The sequence below is a fragment of the Chiloscyllium plagiosum genome, chromosome 35 (genome assembly GCF_004010195.1).
Source record: "Chiloscyllium plagiosum isolate BGI_BamShark_2017 chromosome 35, ASM401019v2, whole genome shotgun sequence".
In the NCBI taxonomy this organism is placed as follows: domain Eukaryota; kingdom Metazoa; phylum Chordata; class Chondrichthyes; order Orectolobiformes; family Hemiscylliidae; genus Chiloscyllium; species Chiloscyllium plagiosum.
The window spans coordinates 22,209,322-22,228,499 of record NC_057744.1 but is presented as its reverse complement, the minus strand read 5'-3'; positions in this window follow the sequence as shown (position 1 = coordinate 22,228,499).

Below are 19,178 nucleotides of genomic sequence, written 5' to 3'. Positions count from 1 at the left end.
CCTTGGATGCTGCCTGACCTGCTGCGCTTTTCCAGCAACACATTTTCAGCTCTGATCTCCAGCATCTGCAGTCCTCACTTTCTCCTACTATCTAATGGAGTCAAGTTGGGTAAAGGGGAGGTACAACGAGATTTAGGTGTTCTTGTATATCAGTCAATGAAAGCAAGCATGCAGGTACAGCAGGCAGTGAAGAAAGCTAATGGCATGCTGACCTTCATAACAAGAGGAATTGAGTATAGGAGCAAAGAGGTCTTCTGCAGCTTGTACAGGGCCCTGGTGAGACCGTACCTGGAGTATTGTGAGCAGTTTTCGTCTCCAAATTTGAGGAAGGACATTCTGGCTATTGAGGGAATGCGGCGTAGGTTCACGAGGTCAATTTCTGGAATGGCAGGACTCTCATATGTTGAAAGATTCGAGCGACTGGGCTTGTATACACTTTGGTTTAGAAGGATGAGAGGGGATCTGATTGAGATGGATAAAATTATTAAAGGATTGGACACTCTGGAGGTAAGAAACATGCTTCCGCTGATGGGTGAGTCCAGAACCAGAGAACACAGTTTAAAAATAAGGGGTAGGCCATTCAGAACAGAGTTGAGAAGAAACCTCTTCACCCAGAGAGTGGTGGATGTATGGAATGCTCTGTCCCAGAAGGCAGGAGAGGCCAAGTCTTAAGAAAGAGACAGAGCTCCTAAAGATCGTGGAATCAAGGGTTATGGGGATAAGGCAGGAATGGGATATTGATTGTGGATGATCAGCTATGATCATAACGAATGGTGGTGCTGGCTCGAAGGGTTAAATGGCCTACTCCCGCACCTATTGCCTATTGTCTATTGTCTAAAATGAACAGCACAACTTTAATCCAATGTACAAGGCCCCGCGGTACCATCTCTAGTGCAATCGCATTCTTCCTGTTATGTGGTGAGCAGAATTCTTATGCTATGCTCTAGTTCTAACCTAAGGCAAGTTTTATACACATTTGGGATAAGTCCAATACATTCATATTTTGTGCCTTGTATTGCATGCAACTTGTAGCCATCTTTCCTGACGCCTTCACAGATCTGTAGATGTGAGCTCCAATGTTCCTCTGCACTTCCTACTAACCTGTCATTTTTTGTTTATTCCCCTGACATGTACATTCCCCAAATGCCACCCCTTTGTTATAGAGTCATAGTCGTAGAGCCATACAACATGAAAACAGACACTTTGGTCCAAACAGTCCACGCCAATCATGTTCCCAAACTAAATGAGTCATGCCTTCCTGCATTTGGCCCAAATTCCTCCAAACAATTCCTAATCATGTACTTATCCAAATGTCTTTTAAACATTGTAACTGTACTTGTATTGACCAATACTTCTGGCAGTTCATTCCACACATGAACCACTCTGTTTGTAAAACAAGTTGCCCTGCATGTCATTTTTAAATCTTTCTCCTCTTGCCTTAAAAACATACCCCTTAGTTTTGAACACTTCCCATCTTACAGAAAAGACCTTTGCTATTCACCTTATCTATGCTTCTCATGAATTTATAAATCTCTATATAAGGGAACCCCTCAACCTCTTGCACTCCAGTGAAATAAAGTTCCAGCCTATTTTTATAACTCAAACTCTCTATTTTCGGCAACATCCTAGTAAAAGCTTTCTGAAACCTCTCCAGTTTAGTAACATTTTTCCCATAACAGGGCCATCAGAACTGCACATAGTACACCAGAAGAGGCATCACCAAAATCCGATACAACCTCAAAGTGACGTTCCAACTCCTATACTCAAAGGTCTAAGCAATGTGTTCTAATTGGCTACCAAACTGCCCTGTCTCCCTGTGATGCAAACTTCAAAGAACTTTGTAACTTAGCCCCTTGGTTTTCATTTTTTTTCTAATTTCATATAAAATTAGGTGTACAATATGCCAAGGTTCTCATGTATGTCAAAGACATAAGTTCAAAGGACAAAAATGTGTTGAAATTCATGCTCTGCATGTTTAATATACACTACAGTAAATTCTCTTCAATATAAAAATCTGCTACCAAGTATTAAGCCAACATGTGTAAATATTTATTCTCCACATTGCAGATAAGGTAATCCCTCTATCCTGTGACCTTGAACACACAAATAATATGAATAAAAACTTCAATTTACTGACAGCCTTTAACATCCAAAATATACTGGACTTCACAGAAATCAAAGCAGGCATAAATAAATGCTGAACAATAGAAAAGAGAGCTGACCATTAATAACAATGTCTGACTTTAGTCCAAACAAAAGAGCAGACATGCTGATACATTTTTGGGGTTTCATTTACAAGCTTGGGGCTTTGGTACCAGAATGTCTGAAGGTCTGTTTTGTTTACGTACATTTTAATGAGGTTTTACAATCTTGACTTGAAGAGCAGGGGAAGTTTAACAGATCAGTGTATTAAATCAAAATCTATTTTGTGTCTGAAGCCTAGGAATGCAAAGAATTGGACAATCGTGAAGGTCAGGCAGTCTGTGTATGCGACAGAGGGAGGCAATGTTGCTGACAGTTGAGTTTGTGTATTTGCTCTAAACTTAAAAGCATTGGTGAGTTTGGTTTTCAGTTTGTTTCAGGTATATCAGGGAAACAGCAGATAAAGGGAAAAAACATCTTGTGACTACCCAGAAATTTGCCATTAGGAAACCAATTGTGAGAGTCCTAATCGAGACTAGTGTCAAAAGTAATAGTGACTCTTCATTAATTTGAGTGTTGCAAGGATATTACTGAGATAAAAGGGGTACTGTGATGTTCTATCTTTGTTTAATGTCCAAAATAAAATCAATCTTATGTTTAATATTGTCTAGTGTAATTTAGCTTGTGCTATTTTCTTCATTAATAAACATTTTTTTCTTTGTATTAAATGCACACTTGCAGCCTCTTCTGAGTGTGTTCAACCACTAACCTCCACAGTTGAAAACATAACAAAGTTAGGAGCTAACAACTTAGGTATCACTCTGTGATTTGAGTCCAATGCATCTGGTGGTCCAGTATTAACATCAGCGAAAAATATAACAGTGATCAAGAACTTGGTTAAAGAAGGATAGAATTCCAGAGTATATAGCTTAGGGAACTGAGGCTTCAACAGTTTATGGTAGGCCAAATAGAGTGAGGAATGCATAAAAGGTCTAAATCAAAGGAATACAGAGTTCACAAAGGGTTGTGGCTTGTGTTTGCCTCGGACAGGTACTTTCCTTTTTGAGGTATGACTATCATGGTATTGATGAACCCAAGAAATATTTATTACAACTAATATAGTCAGTTCTTCTATAGTGCATTGGCTGTGTTCTTACACAATCCTGCATTACAGAAAAATTGCACTTCAGAAACAGCACTTAAGGTCTTTTCAATGTAATCGTGTTATAGCCCATACATGTTTTAAAAAATTGCAGTAGAAATAGTGTCCCCAAATTGTCAATTGTGTTATGGCAAATTTACATTGATGAAACACGCTTTATAGCAGAACAACCTGTATGCACATGCATTGCATTCCTCTATCATTGAGGTTTCTGGGGTAATGCTAAACTATTTGGTTCCAACAAAGCATGATGCTTCATTAGGATGTCATGTTTCAAGTGAACTTAAGGTAGGATGGAGTATGAGATTGTTATATGCTTAGTTCATATGCTATGGTACTGTGAAGCCATTTTGAGCATGTTGCCCATGATGATATTCTGATAATGTGACTAACACAATTGGTTGTAGGATCAGAGAAAGTCAGAATGATTAGTTTTTGGGTGGAGTGGGGGGGCAATAGGATAAACAGTACATGATGCACAACACAGGCAATGGAGGCCGTAGCGGTGTGGTGGGTAATTAATGTGGTGAATTTGGTATGATTTGGCAAGATGACTTGCTGGCCTCATGGTGGAAAACACTCCAAAGAACTCAACATAAATTGGATTCAGTTAAAAAAGAGATGATTCAGCCCATGAACTTTCTTCTCTCTCCCTACTGCTTTTAGCTTTTACTCAAATTTCTTGCGAGAACTCTATTAAATGTTATGCCAACATCAAGATTTATCCAGCAGAAAGGAAGGAGCACTATACAATATATTAGTTGATCTTTTTGTCATCCATGTAAAGGAATTTTTCTCCACACAGTGTAATTCTCTGACAGCGGGATGGGTGTGGAAGGAGACTAGCGAGGTAAAATGAACAACTGACAAACCGTTAATGCTTTGATAGCACGATAGACCAATCCATATATTTGTCAACCTGCTGCATCAGTGAAGAAACACATATTTCATGAATTTACTAATTTAATCTCATCCTATTGCATACAGACTTTAGATGTGTTAAACAGATTTCAGCTTTTTTGGCAGGTTACATATTAAAGAGTTACAACTGAAAATCAAGATAAAAGTACTTGTTACAAAGCCACAGAAATTGAATAAAAAGTAATGTATAATAAGTGGCTGTCAAATATCTGTATTGTGGAGTGCACTTATGGATGACTGGGTGTCTCAGTTGTTGGCTGGAGAGTAGGCAAGAGCATTGCGTTGCTACATCTTGTGCCTCTGGGGTATTTAACAAGACAGGAAAAAGGCTTTCCACCAAGAAGGTCAGCCCAATGAGAACGCCTCACAGCTGGGCAGCTCTCCTGCACTCAGAAGCGCCACGTAGGAGACAGTGGCTGCTGCTGGTATTGCATTCCCTGAGTTCTCAGAATGGCAGGGGACTCAGGCACAGCTGAGTGATGGCAGGTGAGGGAGGGCTACAGTGGAGGTCAGTGGTGACAGGGGTTCACAATGCAAGGTTCCTCAATCAAGCATTATGTCTTTGAATGAGTAACTCCTCCTGGGAGCTCAGAAGCAAACATGCCAGGTCCTCTCATGGTGAATGTGCTTCCATCATCTCAGTTAATACCATAGTAGTGAAATGAATTCCTTTAATTAGTCTCAATGGTGGCAAAGCTGGAAGGCTGTCCACAGGAGGCTGGAAGGATCCCCACTTGCTGTCTACTTGCTTGATTAAATGCACCCCAGCACCAATTGGTCCATGGTACCACACAACATTTTGCAAATTGTAATTAATATAAAACAATAGTGGAGTTGATTTTGAGATTTGGAGCTGGAGCAGTGATTGGGTCAAATCGTCAGTGTTGCTTCAAGAGCCAGTTTGATGTTCGGGCTTCTCTTAACTCTCTTTGTGGAGCTGCTAGTGTGTTTTCAGAGAGAATTGGAAGCCTGTTGAACTGGAGAATTAGATTTCTGACAGAATTGGTAAACTGCAGCTTTCTATCCATCACAATATACTTTGCAACATAATGTACCGCTTGAGATCTATATGGCAAGGTACTGAGGCAACTGCCCTTACCCACTGCTCTTATACCATGCCATGCCCAACTGACACTAGACCTCCCAGATTCCTCTTACCCACTTGTCAAAGTGCATTTCCATTGATAGATTTTCTTCTTCCATGTGCAACCCCAGCAGTTGCCACCACTCCCGGTTGCACTGTTAGGCTTCTGAACTACTGGGACTCCGATTGAACAGCAGCTCCCAGTCCTTAACACAAATGAGGTCCACATCCCACAGATGTCACAGGGATGTTGACCTTCATCATCAAAATCATCACTCAGCGTTGTAAAATGTGATCATGATTATAAAATAGTTTGAGATTTAAATTAATCTGTTGTGTCACCTCTTAAATTTTCTCTGATTGGGACTGTCCTTAAGCTTTTCCCATTAGCTCAAACATAATCAATGTCACTTTTATATTTTCAGAAGTAGGCTTTGACTGTATGACAGCTCTGTTGTTTATCTATATTTCTCTTTTTTCGAGTTACAGAACTGAGCATGCTGGAGTTTTACTTATGATTAAAACTTATTGTTATCATGGTCTATAGTCCATGGGGGCATAATCGAATGACAAAAAAAGTTTGTTTTTAAACATAAAACTAGATATGGAGGCTGGAGACGTGTGCCTCAGCACAGACAGGATCCGCCTATGAGCAATAAAAATATAGACTAATGGTTTTGAGTATCTCTCAGTGTAGAATAAGGAAAGAGTTCTCCAGACACCTAAGCATTTGAGTTCAAGATATGGAAATGGATCAGAAATTCAATTCTCCAGTTCTGTTGGCTTCCGATTCTCTCTGAAAATGCAGGGCAGCCCTCTGAAGAGATTCCAGTGAGGCTTGAGCATCAAACTGGCTCTTGAAGCATCATTAACCCTCTACCCAAGGATCAAGGAAATAATGATGTAATTCTCAAGTGTTCCTTGTTAATTGCTGCTCAAGTTTGTTATGCACAATGTCTCATTTATTCTTAAATAAACATTGTAATGTTTAGCAATGTTTGAGCTAGCTTTGAGCTATTGATCCAGCAACCCAAAGAGAGGACAAATCTATTGTTGCAGCTTGAATGTGACATCGTGCTGAAAACAGTGTGAAGGTCACATTACTGGGTGAAAGACAGAAGAGTATCACAATCAATGGATTTACACCAACTATTAGTGCCCATCTCCATTACATTTCAATCATCTATTCCAAACAATATAAAATCAGAAAAAAATGTTATGGCCAGGTTGAGAGAAACACAAACATCCCTACTGTGTGTTATCAGTTGGCTTTTGGAGGAAAGCTGTGTGGGTTTCTTAACTTCTGAATGCATGGGCAACTTAGAACAAGGAGCAAGCTTTTCATGGACTTAAGTACAGAAGATTGTTGTTCATACATTCATATCAAATCTAAAATTAGGTTAGATTACATTACAGTGTGGAAACAGGCCCTTCGGCCCAACAAGTCCACACCAACCTGCCGACGCGCAACCCACCCATACCCCTACATTTACCCCTTACCTAACACTACGGGCAATTTAGCATGGCCAATTCACCTGACCTGCACATCTTTGGACTGTGGGAGGAAACCAGAGCTCCTGGAGGAAACCCATGCAGACACAGGGAGAACGTGCAAACTCCACACAGTCAGTCGCCTGAGGCGGGAATTGATCCCGGGTCTCTGGCGCTGTGAGGCAGCAGTGCTAGCCACTGTGCCACCGTGCCGCCCAGGCACATAGTAGCACACACACAAACACTTTCAAGAAAAGTAGAATTAGAGAGAATAATATAGTGTTGCAAGTTATAGGAACAGTTCAGAATTCATATGATTGCCCTGTTCTGGAAAATATTTCAGATGGAAGCAAGTCTCCACTCCTGCAATGTAGTTTAGGTAAATTCAACAGACAAAGTCACATACTAATGACACTTCTGCAGATCTCTCAAAGAGGTGGACTTTTGTAAATCACACAGGTACTTGTTCCTGTTTTGCCTTTTTTCAGATAACAGTTAAAGAATAAAAGGGAGACCAGGATAGCTATCCCCACCCAAGTCTAAAACCCCTTAAAGAATCTTATCGCAATGATATCATGATCATTGTTAACAATGTTAACACCTAAGGATCCAGTTTACATTTGGTTTATAGATGTTTCCACTAATTTGTATCACTGGAACATGACATAAAAACCATTGACTATTTCACATGCATAAGGTGTGTCAATGATGTGCATCTGTTTTGAGGGAAGAATGTTTCTCTCAAGGTTTTAGCAGCAATTGTTTGTATTGCATCTAGACTAAAGGGAATCAAAGCCCTTCAGAAAAAGGAGTGACCTCCAAGATAATTTAAAGGATTTACCAGCCATGCATATGACTAAAACCTGAAAAACATGATGCATAAATTTGATCGTCTCTCCACATAATATTTTATCAACCGTCAGTGTTAGATGAAACCATTAACTTTCAGAGCTCACACTGAGGCCCTCACCAGAATGCTTCTTTGGAACAACTATCATAAAATAGTTCCTTTGATGCAACTCAGGAATGGCCAGCCATAATTTAGCTAACACATACTTCCACTGACAGCTGCCTCCTCTTTGAATGTGTAGTTCCTCCACCACTTGGAAATGAAGACTTTAGGAGGGTAATTCCTTTGAATCCAACATGTTGCCTTCACTAATAAACTGATGTCATCCTTGTCATCTACCTCGTAATCCCTATGGTGAAGTTATTGCTTTGATGTGGAATGCTGCTTCCAAACAGTCTGCTCCGCGAGACTGGATGAGCATTATGGTCAAGGATAATTTAGAAAGTTATTCTATCTCTTGCTGACATAATTCCATTGGAGAAAAAACTACATTGCTCAAGTGTGTGCTGGGAGTTCACACAGCCAACTAACACAGGAAATCCATTCTTTATTAATCATTATTTACTCTGGATAAGTGCAGCTGCAACAACACTCAAAAAGGTTTGACACTTATCCCAGGGCACAGCAGTCCACTGATTGACAGCACATCCACAAACATTCACTCACTCCATCACCAATTCTCAGCATCATCTATAAGGTGCACTACAGAGATTCACCAAGACTCCTTAGCTATCGCTTTCCAAATGTGTGACAACTACCATCCAGAATAACAAGGGCAACAAGGTACATGAGAACACCACCAGCTGCAATTTCCCCCTCCAAACCACTCGCTATACTGATTTGGATCAATATTCCCATTTCTTCAGTATCACTGAATCAAAGTCTTGGGACTTGTGAGTGTCCCTAAGTGCATGGACTGCAGCAGTTCAAGACTGTGGTACAACACCATTTTCTCAAAAACAAATGGGAATGTGTAATTAATGCTGGCCAGTGATTGAATTTTTTTAAAATGAGACAACCTTTGTATAAATATACCTTTAACTCCAGGCAGCAGTCAGGGTATAACGCAGACCAAGTCACTGGAGGCACAAGATGGACGTAAGTGGTGTAAAATATTCGTGTGCTACAGGCTCTGAGTCACATGCGAGTAGCATGCAGTGATAGCTGCTACATGAATATACTTATTTGCATGGAGTATAGTCCTGATAGCTGGCTTTAGGTCCCTGGAAATACACTTCTGAGTGAAATAAAGTACCAAAAGTAAGATCCAGATCCTAAAATGTAGCCTGTTGGCAAATGCAGGGAGTTTCACTTTAATATGAGAGCTTATGATGGTCTGAAATGGAAAACAGTTCCTTCCCTAGAGATAACATCTCCCTTCTCGATAGCAAATATTTTCTCCAACCATAATCAACTGAAGCCAAATGAAAATGAGTACATTTTCTGGAAATTAGTTTCAGTACATTTGAAGCCATCATGCATGCCAATTAGTCTATTGTGTGAAATAGGTTTAGAACATGTATGCTTTGAAAATTAATCTCAGATTTTCAAAGGAAAATAATTCAATTTATTAGATCATTGGAATGTGATATGAGGCTCTCTTCAAACATTTAATGGCAGATGTATGGAAATTATACCATGTAAGTCATAAAACAATTTTTCATGCTTTGAAAAATAACACAAACCATAGATTTACATCTTTAAATGATTGAGACCAAGCAAAACAAATTCAATGAATAATCACATATATTTTGGAAATTTTTACCAAACAAAAATCCGCGAGTTGGATTTCTATCAGATGTTAACATGTTAAAAATTGGAACCTAAACCCTGACTGACTGCAAGCTGTCCATTTCGGAGTTTAAATTGGACAATAACAGGCAGCCTTGGGGGATGCAGCTTGCTAAATTAATCATTCTAATGATTCTAGCTGTTTATGAGTTTACTTCTTTGCATGTTGTAACATTGGTAAACCAGATTCCCAGATTTCAGAAAACTTGGCAGCTGAAGTGAATCAAGGACAGCTTTGAGGGAAAGGTAAGAAACCTCACAGCAGTTGGGGCAGCATTGCAGTAATGCCACTGAATGAGCAATTAAACAGAGGTGGACTAATGCTCTGGGGACAGGTTCAAATCCAACCATGGCAGCTGGTGGAGTTTACATAAAATTTGAAATTTAAAATCTAATCTTAATGGTAGTCACCATGATAACCATTGCTCCTCTCAGCATTCAATGACATTATTATACCTGAATTCATCATTATCAACATCCTGGGGATTATCATTGACAAGAAACTGAACTGGGTTAGCCATACAAGTACTGTGGCTACAAGATCAGGTTAGAAGCTGGGAATTCTGTGGCGGGTAAGTTATCACTTGAGAGCCCAAAAACCTGCCCAGCATCCAGAAAGCACATGTGATGGGATACGCTCCATTTGCCTGGATGGGTGCAATTCCAGCAACTCTCAAGAGTCTCACACCATCCAACACAAAGCAGGCCTTCTAATTGATAGCCCAGCAAACACCTTCAACGTTTACTCCCCTCACCACCGAAGCAGCATGGCAGCAGTGTGTACCATCAACAAGAATGGCTGCAACAGTGCATCAGGGTTCCTTCCACCGCACCACTCAAACCAGCAAAGGTAGTAAGATGCATAGGAATAACATCGCTTGTAAGTTCCCCTCCCAGCCACATACCATGTGACTTGGAATTTTTATCAGTTCCATCACTGGATCAATATCCTTGAACTCTCTTCCTAAACATATAGTGGGTTTTTCATTACCATTGAGAGAAGTTGCAGAGGTTCAAAAACATCACTCATTGTCACCTCAAGGGCATTTTGACATCAGCAATAAATGCTGGCCTAGTGAGTGATACCCACATCCTGTGAAAGAAGATTTTAAGAAACTAGTGCTTGTGGACTAAATACAAAGGATGTTTTAAACCCCTGCTTTATTTCCCAGTATAATGGACCAAATTATCTGATCCTGTGGCCAAAGTTCTCTCTGAAGCCCAAAATGTCAACCATCCACCAATCCGTGTCCATATTTTTCCTGAATGACTTTATCTAATCTTGACAATGGATGTTATAATGGATTGCAGAGACCTGCAGGATAAATTGTCCATCTTATTTTGGATATCAACTTTAATTTACCTGTTCTGATTCACATATGTATTATGATCCTAGCTGGTGTTATAACTGGAATATACAATATACACTGAATATTGTATAATGAAAAATACAGCATACAAAATTATGAGAGGCATAGATAGGGTAGATCTTGAGAATATTTTCATAGCATACATGTCTAAGACCAGAGGGCATAAATTTAAGATGAGGAGTAAGGTGGTTTAGAGGGGATCTGAGGAAAACATTTTCACCAGAGGGTGGTGAAAATATGGGAATGCGCTGCCTGAGAGGGGTAGAGGCTGGCCCTCTGAAGAGCAACCCACCCAAACCCATTCCCCTACAATTACCCCTTCACCTAACACTACGGGCAATTTTGCATGGCCAATTCACCTAACCTGCACATTTTTGGTTAATGGCTAGTTCTGTTCTTATATACTCAGTCCAACAGAGACAAGTTGGCTTTAAAATTTTGCATTGCTCTTTCACTTGAATTGGTATTCTTGGCATGTTTGCGAGCGCACAGTTAGTAATTAGAATCCATATTGTGTGGAAACAGGCCGTTCAAACCCAGGCCCCTGGGGCTGTGAGGCAACAGTGCTAACCACTGAGCCACTGTGCCACCCTTTGATGATGTAGATTGCTGGTATGCAACAATTTTGCTAAGATAAGGGGTCATGTGGAGCAACTAATCTTGGGATGTGAACAGAAGCCTAAATCAGACTGCTGAGGTAAATATCTTTCTGGCATTTATAAGATAGTTGGATTTGGCTGCATCAATTCAGTTTTAAAGTCCTTACTGAAAACTTACTTCAGGGTTGATTATGAGGAGTCAATGGAAGAAGAACAACAGTATTATACATTAAAATTCCTTTATTTTCCAACAACATTAAACAATTCAGTCTCTGTTTGTAAACTCCAGTTTAACTATAGCTAACTTTATTTGAATTAGGTATTTATTCAATTAACGTATCACAGATACTAAGACGATATTGTGAACCTATGAGTTGAAACTCATACTGTGGTAATGGCACTGTGGCAAGAGTACTGATGAATGACTGATAAGCATCACAAATTGGCACATTTCTGTAGAAACAGACATTAAGTTAACAATTTCAGAGTAACTATTGAGGGCAATGCAAGAGGAAATTCAACTTGATGGGTCAGCTATGAGGCCTACTATGGAGAGAGGACAGTAAGGATTGGATCAGTGATCACTGTACAGAAATCTGGTCCACCTGTCTTGTTAGCCTGAAGAACAATCCCCATCTGGACTGACCGCATCCTGTCAGAGGCTAGCATCTTTCCTGGTTTCAGGAGTCCAATTTTTCTCCACGATCTGAGCTTGCAAGTTTGAGAAATACAATCCAGCTTTGTTACAAATGAAGCCTCCTCAATTGCATTTTAATGTTCCTATCTCTTATTACTTCTTTAGATTGTCCTTCAGCTTCCTGTCCCAGACAGATTCCAGAGGACGATGCAGTCAAACAACTTCACCTGCTCTAGTGATATGGAAATCTGATACTCTGCTTTACTTTGCCTGTATTCTGCTATAAAATCTCTGCTGTAAGTGTGTCAGCCTACTGTGTCTCCAAACTCCCTCATCAGTGCCTCAAAGATCCACTGAGCATGCCTTTGAACATCTGTACCTCTTCCCAGTATTTCCCAAAGGGCTTTCCTGCACAGATGCTCCTTTGCCTGCTCACTCTTGGTGAGGCCTTTGGTTGCTATAATCAGCTATGTTGCCTCGATCCAGTGTTCAATCTTTAGATCACTTATCATTTTTGGTCATTCCCTGAAACTATCGGTAAGTAGAATATCTGATCAGGTGTATCACTTTCTTCCTCTATAGCCTTGCAGGAATGCAAATGGGGAGCCTCGGCCTGAGCTTGGTTGAAAGGTTTGTTTGCTTCCACCAATGCCTGAGCATCCAATGAAACCTGAGCATCTTCAGCCTCCCATGTGAACAATGTCAGTTTCAAGTCCACCAGCATCTGCTCCATCTCAGCCTGTCAACCTCATCTGCTCTGTGCTGTGGAGTCCTTCTGACTGGACACATGGGCAGTGCAAAGATGATGAAGCAGGGATTCTTTGTTCCACTGCCATCTGATCATTACAAACCTGAAGGGTAATTAAAGTTAAGCACAAAATATATTTGAAAACATAAAAGTATTAACATGGGATTGTGCCTGTGGTTTACATCTGATAGAGAAAGTACTATTTAGTTTTTCTTCTTATAAGGTCTCTTCCCCCTCCCCTCACCCATGATACCTTTTCCTTCACAGAAGGCTTATTTGTCTGCTCCAGCCGTTCTGCTCAGTGTCTCCCTTTTAGTTGCCATCTACTGTTGGAGGTCCCAACACAACTTCTCCAGCTGTCCTTCTTCACTGTCACCACCTGCTGTCGGAGATTCCACCAAAGGAGCTTCAAGAAGACAAGGACTGACCTGGTCATTGGTTAATCCAAGACCTGGAAATATTAGCTACAGATACTGGTTGCAATATATGGAGAATTTTATGGTCCCTCTCAGTGGCATTTCTTATCTTACTGAGCCTAAAGATCTAAACAAAAAAATACATTCAAAAAATACTTTGGAATTTTCCAACCCTTAGAACCACTGTAGACATTATACATTGATGCTGCTTTGTAGAATATTGAAGAACAGTAACCAGCTGTGAAGAAAATAATGTTCAAATAACATTTCTGCACTTGGTGCTCTGGTAAATTAATCCAAAGCACAGTCATCCTACCAACTAAATGCACATATAATGTACAAAAATAAACAGTATTTTTCTATTTGTCAAAACTGGCATCGTGATGCAAAGCACTTTTAGGATTACTGCTGATCTTCACTCTTAATCGAGGGTGTTTTAAACAAGATTATATTTTAATTTCAGCACTGGGTATTAACTTCAGTATCTGGGGATTGTGTGAACTTGCTATTCTGCTGCTGACCTTTCATTTCCCTTCATGTCTTGTCTGCATTGATGTTTGCTCCGAGATATTGGATTCAGTTGCTCCTCAATAAAGAGTGATCACACCACAAGTAATCCTCACCAGTGAAAAAAAGAATGGAATTTAACAAATGCAGGAGCTGATTTTAGAAAAGGATGTTAATGTAAATTAAATGGTAAATTCTAGCTTGTGAAAGCAGATTTAAAATAACAGAGGATTATGTTAACAAGATTGATTTGTAGTGAACTTGATTATAGGGATATTTCACTTGCAGACAAATTAGGTCCAATCCTGTTAAAAGTCAATAGTTACCATCGACAATGGATTTATCACCTACTTTTGAAAATCTATTTGTTCTGTAAATTATTTGTGACAACATCCATCAAAAAAAATCTTCACCTCTACAAAAAGTACAAATTTAATGAGTTCTGCAGTTTATCCAAATAACCTACATCACAGAGCCAAAGTAAAAAAAATCCAAGACAATGTTTTATAAATGATTGTAGGACCCATATCCCATCTATTGTTCCAATTGCTTCTTTCAAGTCTATTAGTTGTATAAAAATAAAGTTGATCCTGCACTGGCAAAAATACCACATTCGGCCACAGTGATAAATGTAAAAATATGTACGGGTAAGTACCATACGAACAGAACTAAAAATGGGAAAAGTTAGTCCCCTGACATTAGACCGAGAAAAGTAATTTTTCATACATTTTGTGTAAATTAGATGATGACTTTCCAGGGATCAAATTGCACTGAGATTATTAATTATTTATCGGTAATTTCTATGGTTCAGTAATCTAAAAGCATGCACTAGAGCTTTAAATTCTCTCTCTATTAATTTTAGTGTCAATCTTCCAGCAAATCAGTTGCTCTAATGTGTACCTAATGTTCTATCACAGAACCTTTCTGAAGAATAGCAAGCACACAGCGTCATTTAAACAGGGGACAAAAGTTGCAGGATCAACAAAATCGTTAAATTATCATATGCAGTGCCATTTGACTCTGCTACCATGGATGTGAAAAATGATGAAATTCCAAAATTAGTCAAGGTGTTATGTGATGCACAAGAACCATGGAAATGATGTGATTGAGCACTCCATCTGAAAGCAAAAACAAAACTCACAGCATCTACCAGCTGACCTTGACAGTAAAACTAAACAAATTTACAGGTTTATTATCAGACATCAAAGGAATAATCTGTAACAGTTGGTCTGCACTGGTATGTGGATAAAATGCTGATGAACTTTGACATGACGGCAAACAAGAATATTAGCAAGAGCGATAAAAAAATCTTTTCAAGTCAGCTGATCATCCATCTTGTATAGCAGATGGCACAAAATTAAATGATAATGTTTCAAGCACAAAGTTCTCCAGCAAGAGAAATTTCAGAAAGATGTGTATTCCTGTGTTCCCAAGAAAGGCTGAATTGGTTGCATGAAATGAATAAAAGTATTGTAGATCTCAGGGACAAGACAAATACACAAAGAAGCAGGTTTCTTCATCTTGGAAATGGTGAACTCTTACCTTGTTGATGTAAAATTGATGCGACACCAACCAAGAGCAATGTAGTAGTTATTGGTGTGTTATTGCAGACCAGAGAGTCAGTGTATCTTTAAAACTGTGACGTGCCATCACAACATATGACTCTCTGAGTTAGAAGTCCTGGCTTGCAGTCAGACTCCAGCTCAGTACAATGAAGACAGTGCAGTGTGTTCAGTCAGTTACATATATGTAACACAATATAATTGCTCAGTAAGCACAGAACCCCAACTATGTATAAGTTTGAGATTTTGTGACAGTATAAAATGTCAGTGCTTCTAATAAACTTCAAGACATGTCTCAACACAAACCCAGTCTTAAAGGGATGCATTACATGAGCTAACATATAGGGAAATGCTCAGACCATGTCATATTGGTATATGCATTTCAACCAAGAAAACATATCAGTTACTTCTAGTTCTCTTAGGATTGTTGTCAGCCCAAAAACCTTAAGAACAACATTCAAAAGATATAAAACAATTGGACTGTGATAGAGTTACATAACTGGTTAGCACCAACTGTTTATATACACACTGCCTGAAAAGTAGTTCTCCTGATGTCAAACAAATTAAATATTGTTTGAAAGGATTCCTTGGTAACATCACTACCTCTGAGCCACGAGGTCTTGGTTCAAGATCCATCTGTTTTATAGATATGTAATAAAATCACTGAGCAGGTTGATTAGAAAACACCTGGATTACGGGTTTGTTGGGTTGTATAATTACTAGGCTATATAATACTGCCAGTTTTACTTCATTGTCAAGGCAAACTTCCACCACACTGTGATTTAGATCTTCTTGAATTTACTTGTTCTTTTATTTTAAAATAGTGTGTTTATTTTTGAGTGCATATTGAAGTCAAAGCACAATTACATGACAATATTTGTTGACATTTTAAGCTCTGTGTATAATCATTAAACTGGATTTATAACATCTGCAATAAATTCATTCATTGGCTGAAATGGATCTAAATTAATAGGACCTAGACAACAATGTATGAATCATAATGTTGGTAAAATAGGTTTTGACAAAGTAAAGAAGGCTGGTAGAGACACTTCACTGAAGTATGTCAGGTTTGTCTCAAGACACTACTCTGTCAGAAGGTCATAGGGTCAAGTCCCAATTCAAAAAATTAAGCAAATAATCTAAGCTGACATTCTAGTGTTCTTCTAGACTGGTCGCCTCACAGAAACATCCCATTGACAGAAGCCAAGGTGTGAGTCTGTTCAAGTTCTGGGAATTGCAATAGAATTCCTCCCCAGTGTTGTCCCGCTGCAGTGGAAAATTCCAAGCAGCAGAAATATTGATGATTTTGCTTCCTACCTGAATAATCAATGGCTCAGTTCAGGGTGAGTTTTTCCATCAGCTGCATGGAAGCAAGTTCTTAACATCACTTCGAGCACGTACATTGCAAAGGGATGCTGTGCATGGTGCTGACACCCCCTCGAACTGATGCCCCAACTGTCCCATCATTGCCACTGGAGGCATTCCCCTTTTTTTCTTGGGCACTGCTTGCTTGGCCCAAGTTAAAGTTCATGTAGTGTTTCTCATTCTCAAGGAGCCTCAAAATGGAGGCACCCTCATATCCACCTTGACACCTAAACAGTGCCCTCCACTTTTCATGCTGCTGAAGCTCCATAGCTGCCTGCCTTCTTATTGGTTATGAGTTATGAGTTATTTGCTGTCACATGTGTCTAGAAAAAGACAGTTTTGTCATCACAATCCAGCACTATTTTGAGTTACTAAAAAATGAAAAGAAATTACATAGATAGAGTTCATCTTCGGTACAAGGGGTCATCAAACACAGCTCCAGTGCCTCTCTAAGGAGTTCCCACTCTGGGCACAGCAATAATGACACCATCAAGAGTCCCTGGTCCGGGCACCATCTCTGCTGCAGCCAACAACCTGCAGCCAATGAGCACTGCCACAGACAATGACCCAGGACAGTGTTACACTGAGGCTGTGTCTGCCCTCTCAGGTGGATATGAGAAACCCATAGCTCTTGTTTTTGAGAGGGACAGCAGAGCTCTTGCATTGGAAATGTCTAATCTGTGTGCTGATGAAACATATGGTGGGCACTGACATTGCTTCTTGTACTGCAGGTGATGAAGGTGAACCTCCTTCACCAACTGGATTGTGTTTTGTTTTATATTCCGATACATTCTCAACGATACAGCCAATAACCATTCCGAATCTTTATTCCATTTGGAATTAGCTCATAGATAAAATGCCAATTTTCAGGATGTGTACTTTGAATCTGAAGCAGGCGGTTAACAACACTAATTAGAAAGATATCCAATATTGAAATTGCAGAACAATTTAGGACCATTTACTAGTGCACTGGCCCATAAGCTATCTAAATTGTTTTTAAGCATTCTGCCTTATAATTTTATCCAAAATCTATCTTTCTGCTTTGGGAGATTAACTAGAAATATAAAGCTATCAGTCAATCTGGCTTTAGATACTATCTTAGATTCCAGTCAGTTAAGCTTTTTTTCAGTGACCTACCGCCACCACTGACCATTTTGCACTTCTTCTACACAGTATTTTATTTTGAGAAGTCATTTCACATCAGTGATTTTTTTAGTCTAATGATTTTATGCTGCTTCCTGAAACTTAGACAGCTGCCTAACATTTTATGCTATCATTTCCAGGTTATTCAGTTCTTCCTGATGTTGTGCTGAGATGCATCTTGATGGATGGGAAAATGTTGAGTGAGAATAAATAGCTGGGGTACACTGGCAGTTAATGCTTCCTCCTGAACTAGCTCTTCTCCTTTATTGACAGTGCCAGAGAGTGCCAGATTTATTTGTGGTGTTGAGCATGGAATAAAAATCATGTGCAAAGTAATTGGATTGACATCATTTTTGATTATTTGCTGTCAGTTTTTTTTGAGGCAGTGGCAAATTAAAGTTACAGATTTGTGGTAATTGTTTTAAATTATTTAAAGAAAAAACTTTGTTGACACGTTTTAACAGACCTCCAAGGCAAGTGGGACTTAAACCCAAACTTACTGGCCGAGAGATACGAACACTTGCCTTGCATCACAAGATCACTAATTGTTAGTTTTCTGTTGAATAAATTAATCAATTAAATATTAACTAATTAATCATCAATTATAACCAGTTAACACTAGTTTGATTTGTAAAAGAATATTGGAGGTTTTAATATTTAGTAAGAATCCAGCATAAAGATCACTGTTCTACAGTTTTTTTCCCCCCGTTCGACATGTTTACTGTGATTTAATTTAAACTGGTTTATTTTTCTTCCTGTCAACATCATTTTCACAGCATGGTTACGTGCATGTGACTCTTAAACCACACAGTCCATTAGAGCAGAAATCAAGAAGCAGGAAATGCTCCATAAAAAAAAACACAGGAGGTCTCATACAGCTGTCAGGCTCAATCTGTTAATCAAAGGGCCTTTTCTGGGAAATTCTAGTGGGTGACCTTTCTTTAAGTACTGCACATTCGTTTTATTTTGGGTAGTATACACGCACACCGCAATGCTATACGCCTTGTTTTATATTAAACATAGAATCTGTCTATGACAGCCATGGCCAACATAAAATCCTTGTTTTGTTCCTCAGACATGAAACAATCCAACAACACAAATATTGCTCAAATGGCTCAAAGGTAGAAGACAGAGGGTGGTGATGGAGGGTTGTTTTTCAGACTGGAGGCCTGTGACCAGTTGAGTGCCACAAGGATCGGTGCTGGGCCCTCTACGTTTTGTCATTTACATAAATGATTTGGATGCGAGCATAAGAGGTACAGTTAGTAAGTTTGCAGATGACACCAAAATTGGAGGTGTAGTGGACAGCGAAGAGGGTTACCTCAGATTACAACAAGATCTGGACCAGATGGGCCAATGGGCTGAGAAGTGACAGATGGAGTTTAATTCA